Source organism: Centrocercus urophasianus, unplaced genomic scaffold (assembly GCF_019232065.1).
Source record: "Centrocercus urophasianus isolate 14NV4802_14NV808 unplaced genomic scaffold, USGS_Curo_1.0 seq_11, whole genome shotgun sequence".
Classification (NCBI taxonomy): domain Eukaryota; kingdom Metazoa; phylum Chordata; class Aves; order Galliformes; family Phasianidae; genus Centrocercus; species Centrocercus urophasianus.
The window spans coordinates 20302084-20324240 of NW_024884253.1; the positions used below are offsets into that span (position 1 = coordinate 20302084).

Consider the following 22157-nt stretch of genomic DNA (forward strand, 5'->3'; position numbering starts at 1 on the left):
CAAATTTATGATCTGAGAGGTTTTTTTTAGTTCTTTCTTTTTTGGGATGGAGGGACAGTTTTCTGATGGGGGGCTCAATTCTTCAATGCAGTTGGAGGTGCACTGGAGAAGTTGAAAGCACGCGATAGGAGGAGCTTCTTACCACTCCATCTTCAGTAGTAAGAAGCTGTTGTAGCAGCACAACTATATTGCTTCAGCTGTGCTGACACAACTGTTTCTTGAATAGCATTGTAAATTGTTTCACTGAGGTTGAAAATGAAAGGGACGAAGAGATTTATAGTAGCATGCATGCACATAAAGTTGTTGGCGGTTGGCTGGTTGTGTTCCATGAAACAAGCCTGGCTTTGTCTTGAAATGTTTATAGATTTATAGATTTTTATCTTAAAATTTTGCTAGAGGTACCCAAATAACTCTGTATATTATGCTTGTTGTATCTGAGCTCTCACTGGTGCTGATTCCTGAAAGAAGGGAAAGGCTACTTCTTCATATTTATGGTATTCAAAGAACTAGGTGGAAAAACCTAAAAAAAACAATTGGGAAGAAATGCTTCTCTTTTAGGTGGCATCAATCATTTTGACTAAAAGTCCCTGGTGTTTGTCCCAGCAAAGAAAATAGGAAGCTAACTGCATTCTTGTAATCTAAATTTAATCCCACCCTTTATTTCTGAATTATGCATAACATTTAAATGACAGCGTATTTTTCACTGCTCTTCTCTCATCAGGTCTCCTTTTGCAGGTTTTCTTTGTAAACCTTTTTTTTTTCTTTGTGTAGACTTTGAATTATGCAAAAGAGGTCAAAGCAGGTTGTTGCCCTTTCACACTGGATTTGTGCTGCATTGTCTCTGATCTGAAAACATGCTGCAGTTACAAGCGTCCCATTCACATGAAAACTGCCTGCTTCTGCTTCATGTGCCTCTTGAAAATGCTGTGTATTTTTTGGTAGATGGAGTAACCCTTGTGGTCATTACTTCTGGTTGACAGGTGATTTAAAGAAGTGTATTTGGCTTCTGTTAGGCTTGCTTTGTCTTCAGCAAATGATGTTTTACAGAGATCATATCGTTCCTGATATAATATCATTTACTGATGTTATATCTCTGATAAGCCTTATAAATACATACTTTATTATAGCACATTTTGGATTTTTGGGGCTACTTTTGCTCGTTGACTGTCTTTTTGTAGGTTCATTCTTGAGCTTTATTATTTTATCCTTTTATTACAGATAAAACCAGTTGTGTCTAGTGTTCATTTTCACAAGTCACTAACGAACTGTACGCGTCCTTCAGGTGCTGTTGTATGCACCAGAAGCATTTGTTTACTGCTGCTGCTCAATAGTCCAGTTAGTATGTTACTATGATTACTTACCTCAATGCAGACAATAAAAACATGGTTGCGTCAGTTTTCTCTCAGACGTCAAGGAAATTTGTTTTCCATGAAGTTAATATTGTTGTTAATGGAGGGTCTACTGTAGTTGCCATAATTGTGTTTGTAACACAGTGAACTCATAACAGTTGTCAGAAGAGGCATAGTGACATGCTGTGGAATTTTTAAGTGGCCATCAAAGATAACTCCAGTGTTAAATATGTATGTTTTCAATTATGTTTTCTAATTTATCGGTGAGTAGGAGGGCTGCATATTTGTGGGTACATCTCAGAATACCTACTTGTATTTTCCCCTCCTCATGGCAGGAGTGCCAATCCCATTCTGTATTTTGGCAAATAAGGATTACAAATGGTTCTAGTTTTTGCTCTCCCAGTTCTGTCTTATTTTACAGTTTATTGGTTCTTGTTAGATTTGTTCGGAATTTGACTTCTATCTGGCTAGCAGGGTCATCCTAGAGCATTTTAAAATATTACCAGAATATTACAGGAATTTTCTTCTTTATTTTTATATGGTCTTACTGTTCCCTCCTCCTCCTCCTCCTTGCCTAATAGCAAATTACAGGAGTCCTTTTGTTTTTAGTTATGTATTTGTGCTTCTGTGTTTATTTTTAAACATTCAGGGATTTTTATATTAAGTTTGTTAGTACTCTGCTTGGCTTTTGACATTGAAATATTTGCTATTGGTTGCTGTTCAGGATTTATTCACAAATAATGTTCATCTTCTGCAAGAGAAATTTGTTCTACAAAGTGATACATTATGTTTCTTATGCCTTTGCATTTCAGTGGTGATGGTTTAAATTATGACACCCAGTGCTTGGCCTTAGGGCTCGCGATTCTGTAATTTTTTTCAGATGCATCAACTAGGCATTGCCTAATTTGTTATGAAAGTAAAAGAAAAGTTCAATAATTCTGACTAAGTTGTGCTGCTAACATCTGTTTCCAATAGAATATTGGTAATATGATAAGAATTTGAAAGAATTGTGTGATTACTGGGTTCAAATAACCATTCAAATGATAGTCAACCGAAGATGGCTTTTCCTTCCTTTAGAGAGTCATTTATATGTATGAGGTGTTATTAAGTCCAAATGCCAGAGAAATCTAATGCTGAGTGGCTGCGAAGGCAATATGTTTTTTTCAGATGCCGTTCTTCACGGAAACTCTGGCAAATGTCTGAGATGTTTGATGCTTGTAATCGCTTCTTGAGTTCATCATTAAGTGTATTTATAATGTAATTACAGAAACAGGTTGAGCATTCATAGTGAAGGTGACTTACTGTTATAAAAATTCTGAAGTGTATGCTTAGCTTCTGACTTGTAATCAATATTTTTAATGCATAGAACACTGGTGCTCAAATGAAGATTCTGTGTCCTTTGGCATGTCCTCTGAAACACTGTTTGAAACCAAAGTAATTGCTGGACTAAAACTTGGCTGGTCCTGCATTAGAATTTGGTAATCGTTCTGTGTTGTTAAGGTCAGGCACGATCTGCTTAGAACTTCTGGCTGCCTCCCTGTTCTTACATAGGTTTTCCTCACATTAACCTCCTTTCTTCTCTTGTCCCCTGTTGATTTGGTTTTGCAAAGGGAAGCTTTCTGGCCAGCAGGAGAGAAAAGGTAAAGTCAAAGTACAGGATGCTTTGCAAAGTGTCCTTGTAGATCTGCTGTGCTGTTTCACACGCATTTCTAATGTGTTTTAAAATAGTTGTGCAAGTATGTGTGTATTTGAATGCTATTCATTATTCAATCCAATGATCTCCTTTGCTGCAAGAATGTCTGCTTTCAGATTTTGCAGTTGTATGTTTCTGCATTCTTTTGACACTGACACCAACTTCCTAATTGAAAAAAAAAACAAAACACCAGTCCAACAGAACAGTTGCTAGAAGGTCAGAATGTGTGCATGAGTAGTTGACATGATGTAAATGATACACTGTAAGAACTCACTGTTTCTTAACTGCTGTACCTTGCGTGTACATACTTAAGGATTATGCTTCAGCTCAGATAAGAATAGTAGGGCAGTGTGTGTAAGTCTTATCTGGAGGCAGACTAGTGAATCTGAAAAACTTACTCTGGTAGATAAGTAGATGGTCAGGAGCCTTAGGATTTTCAGACAAAAATAAGGATTATGTTCTCCATCATTTCTTTCCCATGGTTATAAGCTACTGCCAAACAAGTGGAATTCTGTCTCTGAGTGAAGTGGAAAAATACAGTGAATTTTTATGAAGCTAGTTCTTTCATGTAGATGTATGTGAGATGTATGTATGTATACACTTCTGCCTATATATATGTACACACATATACACGTGTATATAAAATATATGTGTTTATATGGATTATATGTGTATATATATACATATTATACACATAGTATTTTTTTTATATTGTATTTATTTACGGTGACAAAGAGGTGCAGATTTTTTTAATTTTTTTTTTCTTCTTTTTTTTAATCTCTGTGCTTACCAACACTCCAAAAGCATTATTTGTTCAACAGCTTGCATACTGTTTTGTAACTGACCACAAGTGTGCTTTTTGGATAGCTCTTAACAAATGTTTGTACTTAGCTATGATTAACTTAAATCTCCACCTAAACTGAGGCTCTGTAAGTTTTATTGCTGAGAATGAATGCCTCAGGAATGCTAAACTAGTGAGTAGAAAATGTTCTTTGTTTACATGGTAGTTCTGCAATTGTAGCATTAATTGTATGCCACATATTTCCTTTGGAGCAGATTTTACCAGAGCTCCTGGTACATCAGTCTGTGTTTATCTGTATCACTAAACAAATTCACGTGGAAACTTTTAAACTTTGACTTCCACTCATTGGATATTGTCATATGAAAAAAATATGATTACAAGCATCAAACCTCCGTATGGATTTAGTCCTGTTCAGCTGTGCCGGTTACATGCAGGTAAAGCCTGTGCCATTGTTCTGAAAATCAACATTTTAGTTTAATTTGTGCTTGATCTTCAGTTCAAGTAACTGAAGTATCTACCTGGCTTTTCTCTTTGCATGGTTACATTTAAATGATGACTGGTGCTTTTGTCAGTCTAACCTGGTGAGGCATTACCTAATGCTCTGGAACAGGCAGGTTCTTTTTAGCTCTTTGTGTATAGAAGACGAGTAGGATAATCTCATATTTCCCTTTCCTCCTATATGTCAGTTGATTTAGGATTGTCTTCAGGGTTTGCTAATGCTTCAAGTAAAGGCTGGCGTAAGTGAAATTGTTTCTGCATCTTCTTTGTTTTCAGTTAATGCTCTTTATTCTGGTTGGATAACTTGTTTAATCACCCTTATGGCATTCTTAGCTAAGTTTTTGCGTTCCATTCAACTTAAGAAGGCTTGTTCCCTTCTTCAGTGAGCACATCCATTTATGGACAAAGATAACTTGCCAAAACATGTGGTTTGTTGGGGCCTTGATTATGGCTGGTGCTGCGGCCTCAGAAGGACCTGTTGGAGTGTGCTGTGCAGGTTTTGAATCATTACTTAGAGCAGGCATGGAGTAAATGGGGTTGCAGTCAAATGCTCAACTCAAAAATCTGACTGTGTCTCTTTGCTTTTATAAGCCTTTTCTTACTAGAAAAAAACCAAACATTCTGAACTTTACAGTCACGCCTTATTCCTGTCATTGCCTTTTGGCGGTACGCACATTTGTGCACAACTGTTTTCAAGGACAAAGCAGAAGAAGAGTAAAATTCATTCATTTCATCAAAAATATCTGATAAACTCTTTGAGAACTCACTAACAGTTGCAACCACAGACATCAAAACAGGTATTGATGCATTAGTTTCATAAAACCAAGGTCACATATCCCACTAGTTATGTGTTTCTCTTGCTCTCTTTTTCTTTTTCTTTTTTAAAAAAATAATAAAGATTAAAATAAGTTGTGTTACTTACCTACATGAAGTATATTATGTGTCTTATGAGAGCTGCTCTGAAAGTAGTGCCTCCTGTTTATTACAAATCGGCCCATGGTGTCAAAGGTAAAGATTGGTGATATGGGAGCCGAGGCTGAACCCTCCCACCAGTATGCCATTACATGCTGTTGCCGTGCTGCAGACAGCAGCAGAGGGGCAGTCTGACAAAGTGACATCTGACATGGAAGTGAGTTTGAAGGTGTGGAATTGAATTCCTGCATGTGAAAAAAATGGCACCCATTGACATTCATCGACACTTGCTGAACGTTTATGGAGACCAAACAGTGGATATGGAGCACAGTGAGGTGGTGGGTGATGTGTTTCAGCAGTGACGACAGTAGGTCACTTCCACTGGTACAGATGTTTATAAGCATGGCGTAAAGGCTCTTTTTCATCCCCGGCAAAAACGCATAGCTAAAGGTGGTGACTATGTTGAAAAATTGTGTTTTGTAGCTGAGATTTTGCTCTATCAAATACTGTTGTGCTTTTTGTAGTTTTCATGGAAATAAATAGGAGGTATTACTTTCAGAGCAACCTTTGAGTATGCAGCCCAAGAGAGTTCCTGTTCACTCAGTGTGGCACAGACAAGCCAAAAGGTTGGACAACCATGACTTAGAACATTGCCTCACACAGCACTGTGTGAGGAGCCAAGGAAAACTGAAGGAAGAATAATTGAGATATCACCCTCTGTGCTTTCTGGTCTTGCTGTCTGTTCTAGAGAAACTCTTGCTTTAGCATGTGTGCTCACTGTATTTAGCCTGAGTGCCATGTTTTCAGGTAGAGCACCCAGACTCTCACCATCTTAACTTTCAGCCATTAGTCTTCAGAAGCTTTCCAGCTATTGCTAGATTTTGATCCTATTGTCCTTCTTTCACTGGCTTGAAATGAATTTGTAAAAGTGCAGTTTACAGCTAAATGTATAGGATTGCATTGCAGAGATATCAGCCTGTGAATCTCTAAATATGGTAATAGAAGGAGGACTGTTCTAGAAAAGTTCAAGGACTAAGAAGGGTATAGAGATTTGTTATACAGTTATGGCACTCCTCATGCAAAGTTGCATGACGTTTCCTGGTATGTATAAATATGCACAGACTGGATTGGTCTGCCCAGGACCCCATCCAGTGTGACCTTGAGTGTAGAGGAGGACAGTCCCCTCCACCACCCTGCTGGCCACTCCTTGTTTGATGCGGAACAGGATACAGTTGGCTTTCTGGGCTGCAATATAGTAGGACTTTATACCTTGGAAATCCATAGAAAATAAGAATTCTCACTTATTCAGGCCTTGTCTAAAGATTTTCAGCACCTGTATTAATTTTCTCTCTGTAATTTCCTGTGAAGTAGTGTTTTAGTTCACTCGTGCTGTATTTGAGTGATAGGAGCCCAATTCAGCTAAGAAGTGTGCTGAAGCATACCTGAGGTATTCCCTCACCTCCTCAGTCTGCTCTTACTCTTTCAGAGCAGGAAGGTGGTCTGTGCCTTAAGTTCTGGATGTATTTGCTGGGGTTATAGATCAATAGTGTCTTTCTGAAATGTGATTCACAGGGACAGTATATATGTGGTTCTATGTCAGATGCTTCTAAGGACACTGTAACAGTAATACTTTCAGCACCAAGGGGACCAGATGTTCTTTCTAGTTAAATACTTCTTTCTTCAATTCTAGGGAGCTGAAATAAGAAAAGTTTCTCACTTAATCTTTGTGATGTGGCAGGTGGATAACTTCAGCTTTACAAGCCCTTAGTCGCAGTTAGAGTTATTAAAAGTACCGTAAACTTTTTTTTCTTTTTTTTTTCCTTGTACTGAGAGATTTTCTTCTGTAGCAGCATCAAAGGCTGATGTTGAAAGTTCAGAGAGTCAGGGCAGGAAGAACCTCATGCTAAATACGGGTCAGTGGTGTGCCACTGCTGCTAAGAAGGTGAATGATTCTGCTCAGCACTCGAGAGGCCTCACCTGTAGTGCTGAGTACAAGAGATAAAAAGGACGTACTGCAAAAGGCCATGAAGATTGTGAAAGGACTGAAGCATCTGTCTTGTGGGTAGAGGTTGTGAGAGCTGAGACTGTTCAGCATGGAGAAGAGTAGGCTTAAGGAGGTTTTGTCCTTAAATATGTAAGGGAAGGGTGCAGAGAGCATGGAAGAGGACAAGAGGCAGTGAGCATAAATTGTAACATAGGAGGTTCCCTCTGAACATCGGGAAACATTCTGTGGGGGTGCTGGAGCACTGGCATGGGTTGCCCAGAGAGGCAGGTGCATCTCCTCCTTAGAGATTTTCAAAAGCAGTCTGGATTTGGGCCTGGGCACGCTGCTCTGGAGTTGGACCGGTTGACTTCCTGAGGTCCTTTCCAACCTTGACCTGTGGCCTCATTCTGTGTCACCTCAGAAATCCTTTTGAGTTTGTAGACATTGACTTTCAGCTATAACATTTAATGGGATTCTCATTTGTCTTGATCATTATCTGCAAGAGAAACAGATCAGTTCACTCAATTTTCTCATTACTGGTGCAGTCTCTTAATGGGATTAATTTATTGTTTTCTTATCTGGAAGGTTAACCAGCTATTTTTTCAGAACTGCATACATCCCATAGCTAACATTATATTTATCAGGCCCAGTTTATATTTGTATTTGGTTGTAAAGATATTTTGCTTCTATTAATCTTGGAATAATCAGCTAAGAATTAAGAGTATGATATGGCCCCTTTACATATCAGTGTTTCTGGTGACTTTTTCAACCATTGTTGTGTTGTTTGCATCCTTGAGTGATTGCTACACTGTATTGCTAAACTGAAATTTTTCTAGTAACGCAGATGGTGAATTTTTGTTCCATAATCTTTTGTGATGAAACATTATTTTTGCGTGTACCTATAGTAATGGAGGTTTTTCTATTTTCTATTTTCTATTTTTTTCCTCCCTAATGTCAGCCACTTATGGAAGCTATGGTAAGCATCTTTGAGTGGAACACAATGCAAAAGTTTAAACCAAACCCTAACAAAAGTTTTGATTATGTGATTAGTAAGTGGAGTGTTTGAACAAAGCAATACAGTACTGACACCAGGTCAGAACCAAAGCCAAGAAAATCTTGTCAGTACTGAAATAAAATATTCAAGGTTAAATAATTCAGGAATTTTGCTAGGTACCTGCTATTTTCTTTTTTCTTCTTCTTTTTTTTTTTTTTATGTTTTTAATTTTTGTATTCTCCCTTCAGATTCATTTGTAATTTGGTTTCAGCAAAGAAATTTAGATATAAGGTTAATTCACTCTATTACAAACCTTTTATCTGAGTGTCTGTATCTACTTCTTTTTTCAAAATTTCACGTTTTATGCTATAAGCATTTTTTTTCAATGATGTTTATATATTTTTCTTCCTCAGTACTGTAGAGTGACATCGTGTACATGCAACTGAGGAATTTGTCTGCATGAATTCTGCATAATTCCCCTAGGGTGTAGACTTCTATGAAGATAATGACCATGTTTGAAGATCAGTAATGGCATCTAATTTGTGTGTTTTGCACTGTGGTCCTGTTTTGTCTATTGGGTGAAGTTTGTTGAAAGCTGAGTCATTTGGGAAGGAAGGAGAGATGGGCAGAAACACCTTAAGGTGTTACAAATAATAACAACCACATCATTCAATGCATTATAGAATAATCTTCTAATTGTGCTGCTGTTTTAACATGTATATTACATTTTATTCTAACAGTTGATAATTCTATTTCAGAAATATAAAACTTGTGGGAAAAAAGCCATAACAAATCCAGACGTGTAGAAATAATATCATTGGCAGATCTATGCCAGTTACAATAGGTCTAATATGTTTTTTTATTTAGTAGTGTAGATTTTAATTATTTTAAAGCTAGTGATTTGGTCAGAAAAAATCACAGCCCTTGATGACAACTAAGACATTTACAAAGACATATTGTTTATTTGCTTCTTGGAGATAAGCTTGAGGATTTTCCTACCCCTCTGGAACTAGTTTCTGTGCATTATCAGCAAAGGTTATTCTATGGCTAATTACATGGCAGTTCAGGTTGATTTAAGAATACAAATGTTATTGCAGAAATAGAAGAGGCTTAGACCATTATTATTTTTGGTGTTCAGTAAATCTTCAGTGCTGTGTTTTTCTTTTTTACTGTGCTGAGTTCAATTGAACAGACTTGAAAAGGTTAGTTAGCCACTTGGGATATTAAAAATAAAGTGGAAACTCCATTGTTTGTAGTTCTTAGAATATTAAAAATACAGTTTAAAAAACAAAAGAGTGGAGAGAGAGGAAACAACAAACTTCTGTTGAATCTTTTCCTGCCTGTCACCTCAGGGTGAAAAAGAGATGGCTTTTAAGTTAGTACATTCAAATGTGAGAAATTAAGAAGGTGTGCAGGAATAGCTTTTAGCTCTGATTCTGTATTTGATTTTAGTCAAGATGTAATTCAAGCAATTGTATTCTGCAGCCACTGTATGACCTACCCAGCGGCAGTCAGCTCCCCCCCATACACTTTTTTTTAAGATAATTGGCCACTGTTTAGTTTACTAAATGTCATCTGGACTCAGTAAAAAGCAAGTGACCTGCATTGAATTAGTGTAATTGTAATACAAACAGAACATCTCATAGTTTTGGTCTCATACAGGAAAAGAGAAAGTTGAAAAGATTTTTCAGTTTGATAAATAAAACTGAAAATATGGGGAACAAACTTTGGCTCAGAGTTCATTTTACCTTTTAGTGTTGTCTTTTAAAAATAGAAATTGGCATCCAATTTTGTGTGTGCATTCAAAGGGTGGACTAATAGGTGGATAAGGAATTGTTTGTGCACTCGTAGCAAGAGGATTGTTGTTTGTTACTCTTTGTCCAGGTGGAGGCTGGTGATGAGTGGCATCTTCCAGGAGTCCATCTTGGGTCCAGTACTCTTTAACATCTTTATCAATGACATAAATGATGGGATCGAGTGCGACTGACACCAAGCTGAGTAGTGCACCTGGTGCAGCAGAAGGAAGGGGTGCCACCCAAAGGGAACTGACAAACTCAAAAGGTGGGCCCGCTTGGGTCAGGGCAGTGCCGAATAAGCGTGCAGACAGAGAAGAACTCCTTGAGAGTAGCCCTGTCAAAAAGGACTTAGGTTCCCTGGTAGCTGATAAACTTAGCATGAGTCAGCAGTGTGTGTTTGCAGCCCAGAAGGCCAATAGTATCCAATAGTATTCTTGGCTGTAGCAAAAGAGGGGTGGCCTGCAGGGAGGTGTGTGTGTGTGGGGGGGGGGTGTGTTGTCCCTTTTCTTTTCCCTTGTGAGATCCCTTCCAGGTCTGGTGCCCCCAGCACGGGAAAGATGAAAAGCTTTTGGAGAAGATCCAGAGTAGGACCATGATGATCAGGGGGCCAGAGTACCTCTTACAAAGACAGGCTGGGAGCCCGGCTTCTTCTGTCTGGGGAAAAGAATACTGCAGGGAGACCTCATTGAAGCCTTCCAGTATTTAAAGGAAAATCATAAAAAGAAAGGAAATAAACTTTTTACATGATCTGATAGTGATAGGACAAGGAGGAATGGTTTAAAAGTAAAAAAGAGGAGATTTAGATTAGATATCAGGGGAAAGTTTTCCACAGAGAGGGTGATTGGGCATTGGCACAGGCTGCCCAGCTTGGCTGTGGATGCCTCATCCTTAGACGTGCTCAGGCTCAGGCAGGATGGGGATCTGGGCAGCCTGATCCAGTACTTGATCTAGTGGTTGGCAGTCCTGCCCACGGCAGGGAGTTTGGAACTACATGGTCCTTGAGGTCCCTGCCAAACCCAAGCCATTCTACGATTCTGTGATGTTATAAAGTGAGATAAATGTCACTGTGTAAAAATATTATGGCTTGGTTCTACTCTTCTTTTCGCTTGATGTTTCAAATAGCTAGATTTGACTTTATTACGCCTCCTACAGTTTCTATTTGTCTATGGAATAGAAGAAAGTTAAATTTGTGCTGGCAACTGCATTCTCTTACAGGAAGGGATATTAACGTAGCAATGAAATAAAAGGGCTGCAGTGTAAATGATATTTTTGTCTAACTATTGGGGAGAACACTGGAAATTCTATCTGGATAAGGAGAGCAACACGGGAAGGCAGCTCTCTTATATTCTCTCAGAACCTTGTGTGGTAGTGGGACACAGACTGAAGATGATTTTCTTTTCTGAAGAAAGACAGAACTTTGAGACATGAGAAGTTAGTTCTCAGTTGCACTTCTATACTCTAGGAAAATGTTCCGTAATGAATTTAACACTTCCATTATTTCACTGGGATGTGGGTACTTTCTTTTCTTGGTTTGAACACTGCAGATGAATGAGTAATTTCTCCTTGTGCTTGTGGTTGGTTTTAGCTGTATTACTTGTTTGTCTGTTGTCATTTGTGAAGGGTGAAGTTCGTGTTTCACATCTCTTGTGTTACATATGGTCATTCTGTTTCTGTACTTGGCCAACCTAACATTACAATCCTCTTGTTACCAGCATCACCTCCAGAAACCCCAGTGAGCAGCTTTTGCGTTCACACCACGCAGGTAGTTTTACTAGCAAGGTTATGTTTTTGTTGTGCCACTGTCAGTTTAAATTATTGCTTTCTTTTGTGTTATCTGTAACTTCTTGAAGTATTGTTTCTTAGATCTAAGTCCTAACATAATCCACATAAAGTTGAGGACAAAGGAGCTGTTTTAGTGGGAGAAAGTAATTTGGAGGACTGATTGTACAGAAATTCTATCATTAGATTATTTAAGATATTTCTTACTCTCTGAGTATCCTCTGCTGAACATCAGCTGTTTATTCTGTTCTTATAGACTTCAAGAATATTGTCTCCCTTTTTGAAGTTGCATTTAACATGCTGGATACATGTTTCACTTTCTCCTTAGTCCCCATCAACTCAATCTTTCCTTCTAGATCTTGTGCCTTAAGTGTCTGAGTACTGTAGCTGCTCCTTTTTTGGAGCACCTTCAGTTGGCACACATCTCACCGAAAGCATGATGCCTAAAACTGAACACAGTACTGCTGCTGGAGGTCTACCACGGCTTAAACAAAGAAGAACTACTGCATATTTCTTGAATCTCTTTTGTCATTACTACTGTGTGTGGTTATGGCAGACGTTTCACATTTGCTGGCCAGCCACTTTACTGCAGCTTTTTCTCACAAATATAAGTTACTCACTTTTTGACTCCTCTATTAGTAAATATAATTGCATGTGCAATTTTTCCACTTCATGTCTCAGTGAATGTTAATATATTTCTGGATGTAACCACTGTCTCATTTTCTGGGAAACTGTAGAAAATACTGTGGGAAGAAGAGAAAAGATTTTATTATTAAAGTAAGCTATATTGTTGTGGTTTTCTTGGATGGAAAGTAAGTTTCATAGTCTGGGTAATATAATTGCCTTGCAGTGCAGACAATACACCACTGTATCTGTGAATTTAAAAGTACTACTGGATTAGTTGTAAAAGTGAACTAGTAAAAGAAGAGCAAAAATAATTCACGAAGTATTCCCTGGGTTTAGTCATGTAACATGCACTTTCAGAGCAATATTTTTGTTTTGTAACTGATAAGAAGAAAAGTTGCTGAAGTTCAATGCTGAAAAAATTTATTTGTTCAAGTTCCGTGCTTCTTCCAAATGTCTCACATTCTGTGAAACTTGAGATTTAGGTCATAGCACAAACAACCTCAAGTTTTGCCAGTGGAAGTTCAGGTTGGATATCAGGAAAAATTTCTTCTCCAAAATAGCGATCAGCTGCTGGAACGGGCTGCTCAGGGAGGTGGTTTAGTCACTATCCCTGGAGATGTTAAGGAAATGTTTAGATGTTGTACTAAAGGACATGGTATAGCAGGAAAATACTAGTGATGGGTGAACAGTTGGACTGGATGATCTTGGAGGTCTCTTCCAACCTTGGTGATTTTAAGATGTTTTTATTCAAGAGAAGTATCCAGAATTAATGACGTTTCTTTCTTGTTCTTTGTTTTCTTCGATACTGGTGTGGCTATGGAATATCTGTTAGGTGATGAGTGCCTTGGTCCTTGAGTAAGGTCTGTCATCGTGGAGAACTTGGAATGAGAGGCATTTTTGTTTTGACTGATCTTGCTGGAGGGTTCTGTTGGGACGTTGTGTTGCATTGTTTTCTGGAGGACTGGCTGAATCCATGTGACTTTTTTGTTTTGTTTTGTTTTATTATGGTTTTGTTTTTTTGTTTGTTTGTTTTTTTTTACAAAGAACAGCTGTTGCCTGAAAGGAAAATTTCTCCTTCACAACTGTGTTTAAGAATACCTTATTTTACAAATCCTTGTGAAGTAAAAATTGAGTCAGAACATTAAACCACTGCTAAGATGCTTCTTTCAATTTAGAGACAACTTGTTTAATGCCTATTTATTTTGTCCTGCTTTAAATAAAAAAAAACAACTCTTCTTACCTTGCAAAAATCTTAACAAGTGAATGTGCATGCATCCTCTCTCCTTCTACTCCTGCTTAAGTGTATTTTGCTCAGTCAGTGTTGAGATTGAGTGTACTTTTCAGTCTGATAATGAATGAGTTTGTGGCTCATTGGAGTTTTTCATCTGGTGAATTTGTTGGAGATACTGTCAGTGCTGTCACAGATGGTATCTCAGCACTTCAGCTTCTTTCAGGTAATTGAAACTGTTGTGTGTTGGTAAGACATGGTGCATTTTGTTGTCCTGGCATACTGTAAAAATGTGTGGACTTTTGATTATTGGTGATGTGATCATTCAGTGCAACTTTTTAATAACATGTTCAGTAATTATATGGTTTTCTACTTATGTTGGGTTATTTGCTAGCTACTTATTTCTCTGAAAATCCTTTGCGTGTGTGTATATATATTTTTAATGTAATTTTTATTTTTAGAATTATTGTACACTTCTAGCTGCCTGGAGTAGTTTAAATAGTAAGTCTTGAGTACCCTGGAATGATCCTTGTTTTCACTTTTCAGTGAATGTTTTCACTTTGAAAATTGTGCAGTTTTATTTAAAAAACAAAACAACAAAGAGAACAGGCAGAAGCCTTCATTGGATTATGGATATTTTGATACTTTGTTTTTCATTAAACAGGCTTTAAAAAGACATTTATTATTCTACACAGACTTGCTATCTTAACTTTCAAAGAGGGGTGAACAGTGCAAGATCGATTGCTCTTCCTTACAACTTCATTGACTTCAGTGAGTTTGTAATGTAGACAAAATGGGAATTTAATGTTATATCTCTAAAAAGAAAGGAAATGGAAGGACAAAGTTCAGTGAATAGGATATGTAAAGGGTATTTTCTGCTGAAGGGTTGGCTTCAGTAAATTGAGTCCTGTGGAATTGGATAGAGAGAAAATTGTAACTATGCCATTTTTAAAGATAATAGCTGAAAAACATACAGGCAAACATCACAAAGGATTCTCCGAATTGTGGTGATTATTTAACTATATTGAGAGAAAGTCTGGAGAAAAGGAGATACATCTGCTGGACTTGGAGGGAGAGACAGAAGAATAAGCAAACAAAATAAGGCAAAGGAAAAGTTGTATCTTTGCATACAACCTGATCAACTACTTTGAAGTGCTTCCAGATCTCTTTGAATAGTACAAGTGGTAACTTATTGAAAAAAAATCCATGATAAATTGATGAGCTAGTTGACAGTAGGATGGTACATAAGGGGGGTATTTCTGGTAAAGGGTTCATGCTGATAAAGATTCTTACTACTCAGCAGAAAAAAAGAATTTGAATAATGAACACAGGTGTAGATGGCTCAGTAGATGAGTTAACAGTGAGAACTGGCACTTTGTCTTGCTAATTGAATAAAGGCCAGAGCAATAAATTCCTCCTTTCAAGAATGCCAATGCAGGTTTGTCTCAGGATATGCTAGAACTTCTAAGTTATGACATGTCATGGTATTTAAAAAACAGTTGTATAAGTGAGCTTGTTTAAAGCAAAATGACACAGCAGTCTGGACAAACCCGTGGTCGTAGAATGCTGACTGTGTCTGCTTGTTGTCACTGAACAAAATGTCCGTAATGTCCTTTGGAACCTGTGAACCTTTTTTTTTTCTTTCTTTTTTTAAAATTAAATATCACCTTCAAGTAGAAAGAATAAACTGAAATGTGAATCTTGAGCTGCAGCTGTTGCGTGACGATGTTCACAAGGTGAAGGTTGAAGGTTGCTTCTCCTCAGTGGGTATACAATTGCACTTGCTATTGCAAAACGTTTGAGATAGGTATCTTTACATTCTTGGCCTATTGTAATGCTGTCAAAATGTTATGAACTCACTACCAATAATAAACGTTCAGGTCAATATATATGGCTTATCTTTCAGTAACCCATCTCTGCTGTTAATCATATGATTATTCTGTCCATTATCTGTCTTTCTGCTGTGTTTATTACTTTATTACTTTACATCTTAAGTGCACCAGTGCATCATACTTTGCTTTGAACAGCAAAGGTCATCTTTCCAGAGAAGCCATTCCAGTGAATGACTGTTAAACCACTGCTAACATCTGTGTTGTTTTTATTTATTTTCTTTCTTTTCTTCACATGTGCTCCCCTCTTCCCCCCAGGTTTTCATTTTTCATTTGTTGTTGGTAGTGCTGCTAATGTTAATATGTGAGATGTTTGTCTTTTTTTTTTCCTTAAAATTACTGGGATATTATTTTCACTCTAGTGCTCACGTGATTTAATCACTGGCTGATGTTAAAGAACTATTGAACACAACAGATGTACATTTTGAATGTTAAAAACAGTGAAAAATTTGGTAGTGTTATTGTTGTTCAGAATGTGTTTGGACTAAATTTCCACTCATCTGTGGAATTCTACCCACGCTTCTCTGGGACCTTGGGGAGGCAGGCAAGTGTGACAGCCCATCCTTCCAACTCTCTTCTTCTGTTTGCCACTGGCAACTCTGAGAAGAAAGTGACTTTTTGATTGAGCACTGGTAGAAGTCTTTGCATTTTTGCTTAATGTTGGAATTCTAATCTTTTTTTTTTTTTTTTTCCCCCTAGATGTGCATGCTTTTTAATATTTGGCAATATCAGTATTTCAAGTGTTGTGGAAAGGGGAACACTACTTCCACTTCTTTTACAGATCTAGCTCTTGGAAGAATATAACTGCTGCTTTTTTTTTTTTTTTTTTTCAGATATAATTTCAAAACATTTTATTTTGATACTTCGTTATTAATATTAGCCATAAGATAATTTACTTTTACATACATAATTTACGTATGTAGCTGAATCTCTGAGATTTACTCCCATTTGGAGCTCCCAGCAGTTATCTTGTCTTTATGTCTCTATGAAGTGTGTTCCCAGAGGGTCTAATAAGTCTGCTCCTAGCATTGCCACTGGGACAGGCTGCCCAGCATCTATTGCTCTTGTTTAAATAGCTACGTAGGACAGGGTCAATAAATCAGTATTTAGATGTAAACAATAGCTTAAATCTTCAAAAAAAACCTCTGTTTCTTGAAGGGGGAGAAGGGAAAGGAGCCTTGGCATCTTCAAGCTGAGTTCTTCATCATTCTTTTTCGCATTCCGTCAAAATGATGGTTAAAGTTTTCAGAAGAATTTAGGCGCCCTGGATGAAGTTGTTTGTCTCTCACGTTTTTGATATCTGATATATTAGAGCCATCTAAATATCAGCTTTGTGAGGAAAGGCAAACAAATGGACGAATGCAGTGCTGATTTGTGAAATAACATCTTCTGAATATATGTACTACTTTGTCCTAATCAAAGATGGTCGTGACCAATTCTCATTTTGATAGAGAACTTTTTTTTAACCGATACATCCAGAGCAACTTAAAAACAAAACAAAACAAAAACAAAAAAAACCCCTTAATATAAAATACATAAATGGAAAACAGCTTCTTCCACAACTTAGCTTAAAACAAGAATGCATTTTGTCTAAGATATTGGATAGGCAGTTGTCCATTGGTAGCTAGGTCCATCTGGAGTGCTTATTCACTTATTCACTGAATACCTTCAGAAAATGTCTTTTTATGATACAGTTTTGGGGAAGCATTAGTGATAAATTTAGAAGTGAAATTTACTTGACAGCTGCATCATTTCTCTGCTCTTTAATTCAGGGTAGATTGTTGCTCAGCTTTTCTTGGATAAAATTGAAATGAATATTGCATTTCAGTGTATTTTCTGTAGAAGTTGGTAAGACAAGGAAAATGAAAATGATTTTGCATGGGCCACTGGTTGTACATTTTGTATTTGAATAGTTCTTGATCTCTGATTCGTGCTGCTCTGTTGTCACTGAGGTTAGTAAATAGCAACACTATTGCAAGAAGGGAAAAAGCAACTTGGGCAAGAAGAAAAAAATAAATATAATCATATGAGTCTGAGGTCTTCATGAAGTCCAGTTTGCAGACTGCAAAGGAAGATAGTAATTTTTAGCGTACATCTAACAAATAAATTTAATGCACACTGAAAGAGAGAACAGAAAACAACTTCCTTATTGTCACACACTGAAGGAGTTGTTCAGTAACTTTGGTTTTACGTTACTGTGTTTTGCCAAAACAAACAGAAAGCTCAGCAAAGAAAAGAAAAAAAAAACCAATACAAAAAAAAACCTCCCAAACCCAACCAAACAAAAGAAAATAAAGAAGAACCTGCAAGTACCATAGAATCATGAAAAAGACCTCTAAAATCATCTAGTCCGCTGTCCACCCACCACTATTATTGCCGTACCACTGTTATTGCAGTAAACCCTAAGTACCATGTCTGCCCGTTCCTTAAACACCCCCAGGGATGGAGACTCCACCACTTCCCAGGGCAGCCTGTTCCAATGCCTAACCACTCTATCTAGAAGAAGTTCTTTGTAATATCCAATCTGAACCTACCCTGGTTCAACTTGAGACCTTTCCCTCTTGTTCTATTGTGGTTACATAAAGAAGAGGCTGACTCCCACCTCACTACAACCTCCTGTAAGGGAGTTGTAGAGAGCAGTAGGGTCTCCCCTAAGCCTCCTCTTCTACAGTCCTAATTCCCTCAGCTGCTACCCATAAGATTTGTGCTCTAGAAACTTTATGGCTTCGTTGCCCTTCTCTGGACACACTCCAAGGCCTCAATGTCTTCCTTGTAAGGAAAGGCCCAAAGCTGAACACGGCACTCAGGGTGCGGCCTCACTGGTGCCAAGTACAGGGGGACGGTCACCTTGCTGCTCCTGCTGGCTGCACCATTTCTGATACAAGGCAGGATGCCACTGGCCTTTTTGTCCACCTGGGCAAACTGTTAACTCATATTCAGCTCAGTGTTGGCCAACACTCCGGATCCTTTTCCTCCATGTAGCTTTTCAACAACTCTGCCCCAAGCCTGTAGTGTAGTGCCGGTAGTTGTGACCGAAGTGCAGGACCTGGCACTTGGTCTTGTTGACCTTCCCCATGCTGTTGTTTTATTCCTAGGCAGTGAGAAATAAGTAAGTGATATTTCAATAGCTGTATTGAAGGCTCTGCAAGAGGGGAAGCAAGTTCTTTAACATAATTCAGAAGAAAATGATATGTTTTTTCTCAGTTGATTCATTGTTTCTAAAGCAATAACATGTTGCAGTATTCAATACCTTACCCCATCCTGCTTCTTAAATAGTATTTTGTACTCATAAATATACTGCCGGATTTAAAAATATTTTTGAGTCTGTTTTCTGCAGAGTCTAGCTGTGCTACTTCACAGCACAGAAATGAAAAATCTTTGCTGTATCCTTCAGTTACATCCATGATACTGAACAAATGACAACTAACGGTTAAATAGCTGGAAACCAAAATACTTCATTACAAGTCACTTACTTAACCTAAGTGATGGAGCTTAAAAAAAAAAAAAAAAAAGAGTAGAACCTCAACTGAGTTCCTGTTGATTACTTAATGTGTTCTTGGGCTGTGGTATTACCCTGACTGACAGGAGGGAATGAGCCTCAAGGATTTTCTGATTAGGAAATTCCAAATGCAGTATATGAGGATATCATTTTTCTTTTGGCATTTCCTAATTCATCTAATAGCATTTTCACACCAATAAAAATTGTCCATGAGAGATTCTTCATGGAAGAAATGATTGCAGCCTGGACTTCATTATAGGGCCCAAAATTTTGTTCCCTTTAAGAATCATAAAAAGCAAATTCTATGCTGAATTGCTGTTTTGCTCTAGTTTGAGACTTGGTCCTCTGTTCAACACTGAGCTTGACTACAGCAGCCGCTTACTGTGCTGATACATCCTTTCAGAGTAGATTGGTCAACAGTTATGGTAGAAATTGTTAGATTATATAGTGTTTTATATTTGTGGGGTTTTTTTTGCTACTACAACACCTTCAGTGCCACTCCCCATTCTTTATTTGTGTAGATAGCACGTTTGCTGTAGCTTCTGATTTCACCCCGGGCTGTGGAAGTTGTCTAAGAATGCTGTGTGAAAGGCGAGGCAAAGCAGAGTTGGACTCAAGGCTCAGAGGTGGAAAGGCCTGTTTAGGACAAATTGGGCATGGTTTGTCTGTTAGGCAGGCAAAGATAAACACTCATTAAGTTGTCATGGTCACTCAGGCCTGAGTTTTGACATCTCACAGCTTAGGCATTTATTTATGAATAAAAGGATGATTAAATGTTTAAAATGGAAGATTGGGAGTCATTCAATCTAATGTCTCAGCTGGTTGTGTGATGTGTTGCTTGAGTAAGATGTACCAGTCTGTCTCAGATACACAGGGAAGTGTGGAAGGTGATGTTGAAGGTGGGAAAGAGAAGAATTAATACTGTCTCTTTTTTAATGAGTCAGAGCCTTGTCTGTGGAAGAAAATTCCCCTGAATGTATCCTGTGATTGGCACTGCCAGCTTAGCCCATCCAGTTAGGTGGATAGTAGCATATATTAAGTGCTTGCTGATACTGTGTTTGTGGTGTGTTTCTTTTTTTTCTTTAATAAACAAACAGAAAAACAAAACAAAAGAATCAAACCCAAACCATCAACATTAGTAGGTGTGGGAAACACAGGATAAGATGAAAGAAGAATGTAAGTAACATCCTATCTTGGCAGCCATGAAAGACAGTAATTGAAATACCTTAGATTTATTTTAAAATGACTGAGTTCTGTTGAGATAGAAAAGATATATTTGGTAATAAATGGAAGAAAAAATGATGAATAAATTCCTGTTAGATAAGAATTTTGGTTTTATTCCTGGTGATCTGGAACTAAGTTTATAATTCTCTAGTGGTTGTTTTTCAAGTTTCTTGGAAGGAAACAGGAGAAGCTGGAAATTAAATCATGGACTTCCTTTGAAGGTGAAAGGGAGCTTAACATTTTGCATGGAAGCATGCAAGCCAAAATTAGGAAGTGAAGGGGCAAGGTGGATTTGAATGTAACCTCCAGCATTTCAGGCTAAGTAAGGAAAGGGAGTGATGAGAGATCTCAGAATCACAGAATTGTAGGAGCTGGAAGGAATTTCTGGAGATCATCCAGTCCAACTCCCCTGCTAAGCAGTTTCTCTACAGGAAGTTGCACAGGAAGGTATCCAGGTGGGTTTTGGATATCTCCAGAGGAGAATACTCCACAGCTTCTCTGGACAGCCTGCTCCAGATGGAAAAGAAAGGTTCACACTAGGAAGTGTGTGGCATAATTAACAAGTTGGACTACACATTTGGAAAGAAGGAATTAGTTTCCAAATGAGTCCTTGCATTAAAAAAATGGCAATGTAATCCATATTTTTATTTTCAGATAATCGCAGCTCATGTCACATACCAAGATTTTAAAAAAACCTGTAGTGTATGCATTAAATAGATGTATGTGTTTCTGAAATTGACACTTCTGACAAATTTACAAAGTGTAAATGTGTTCTTAGGATCTTGACTCTAGCTCTTGAATATCTTCTTTTGTGATTTTTATTGCCTGCTATAAAAGAATGATTCATGTTTTCTATCTTTCTTCTTGCTGTCCTTTGTAAATGATAAAGATGTCAGTTCTTTGCTATGATTTTCACTGCTGTGTAGTTGATCAGAACAGTTTGCAGAAGGAAATAATTTTTCCAGAACTTTGCAGCTCAGTAGAATTCCGGAGCTAAGCTTTGCTTATATGCTGAGACATAGGTCAATGCTCATTGTCAAATAGGAGGTATATGTTTTGATACCATGTAAACAGAAGTCACTGGTTTTCTGTGATAGCTGTGTGCTTTCAATAGCTACTGCAGAGCTAGCTGTTAAGAGTAGCTAAAGATAAGATTAAAATCAGTTCAGAGTTCAAATAGGTCATTACTTTCAAGGACAGGAGCAGCTGAATTTGTTAGCCACTCCTTTACCAGAAGCACTTCACCTGTACTGACAATTTTATATCACAAGTAAGTAATTAAGGACAATTACAAGGTAATAGAGCACTACTTTTCCAATCTGAGATCGTACGTTAGTTTGGCAATGTTAGTTTGATTATTAAAAATTAGTTAGAAAAATAAAGCTGTTATAACATACATCTTAGTTTATTAAAAAAAAAAAAAAAAGCAGATCCTCTAGTTTTTGAATTAGACAGCATTATATAGTAAAATAAGCTCTGTAAATATTAGATTTGAAATGAAGTATCTGATACTAAAATATTTTTTCTTTAAAAATGCAGTAAATAGTTCTTATATTATTCAGCAATGTTTTTTGCTTTTCTTCAGCGTATGGGAAGGAATTTAGAATGAGGATTTTGTACAAGTTAAACAGGCTTTGAAGGGCAGTCGAGCTTCTCAAGAAGTTATGGGTAAAATCTTTGCAAGTTTTTTCTCCCTTTTGCTCTGTTCTTCAGTCACAGTCTGAAGCTTCCAGTACCACAACTGTGCTAAGTAACATGCATGGCGTGCATGTTTCACCTTCTTCCCCCTTTTCTGAGCACGTAAATCTGTCTGTGCTTGTAGAGAGAAACAAATGAAGGATTGCAAGCTTACATAATGTTCACTTCAGTTCAGAGGTTGTAAT

The 22157-nt window shown here is 37.6% G+C and overlaps 1 protein-coding gene across 1 annotated transcript in view; it reads left to right on the forward strand.

Moving 5' to 3' along the window:
• STK3 (serine/threonine kinase 3) overlaps positions 1 to 22157 on the forward strand; it is a 134303-nt gene that overhangs the window by 40178 nt on the left and 71968 nt on the right. The gene's annotated exons all lie outside the window — the stretch shown is intronic.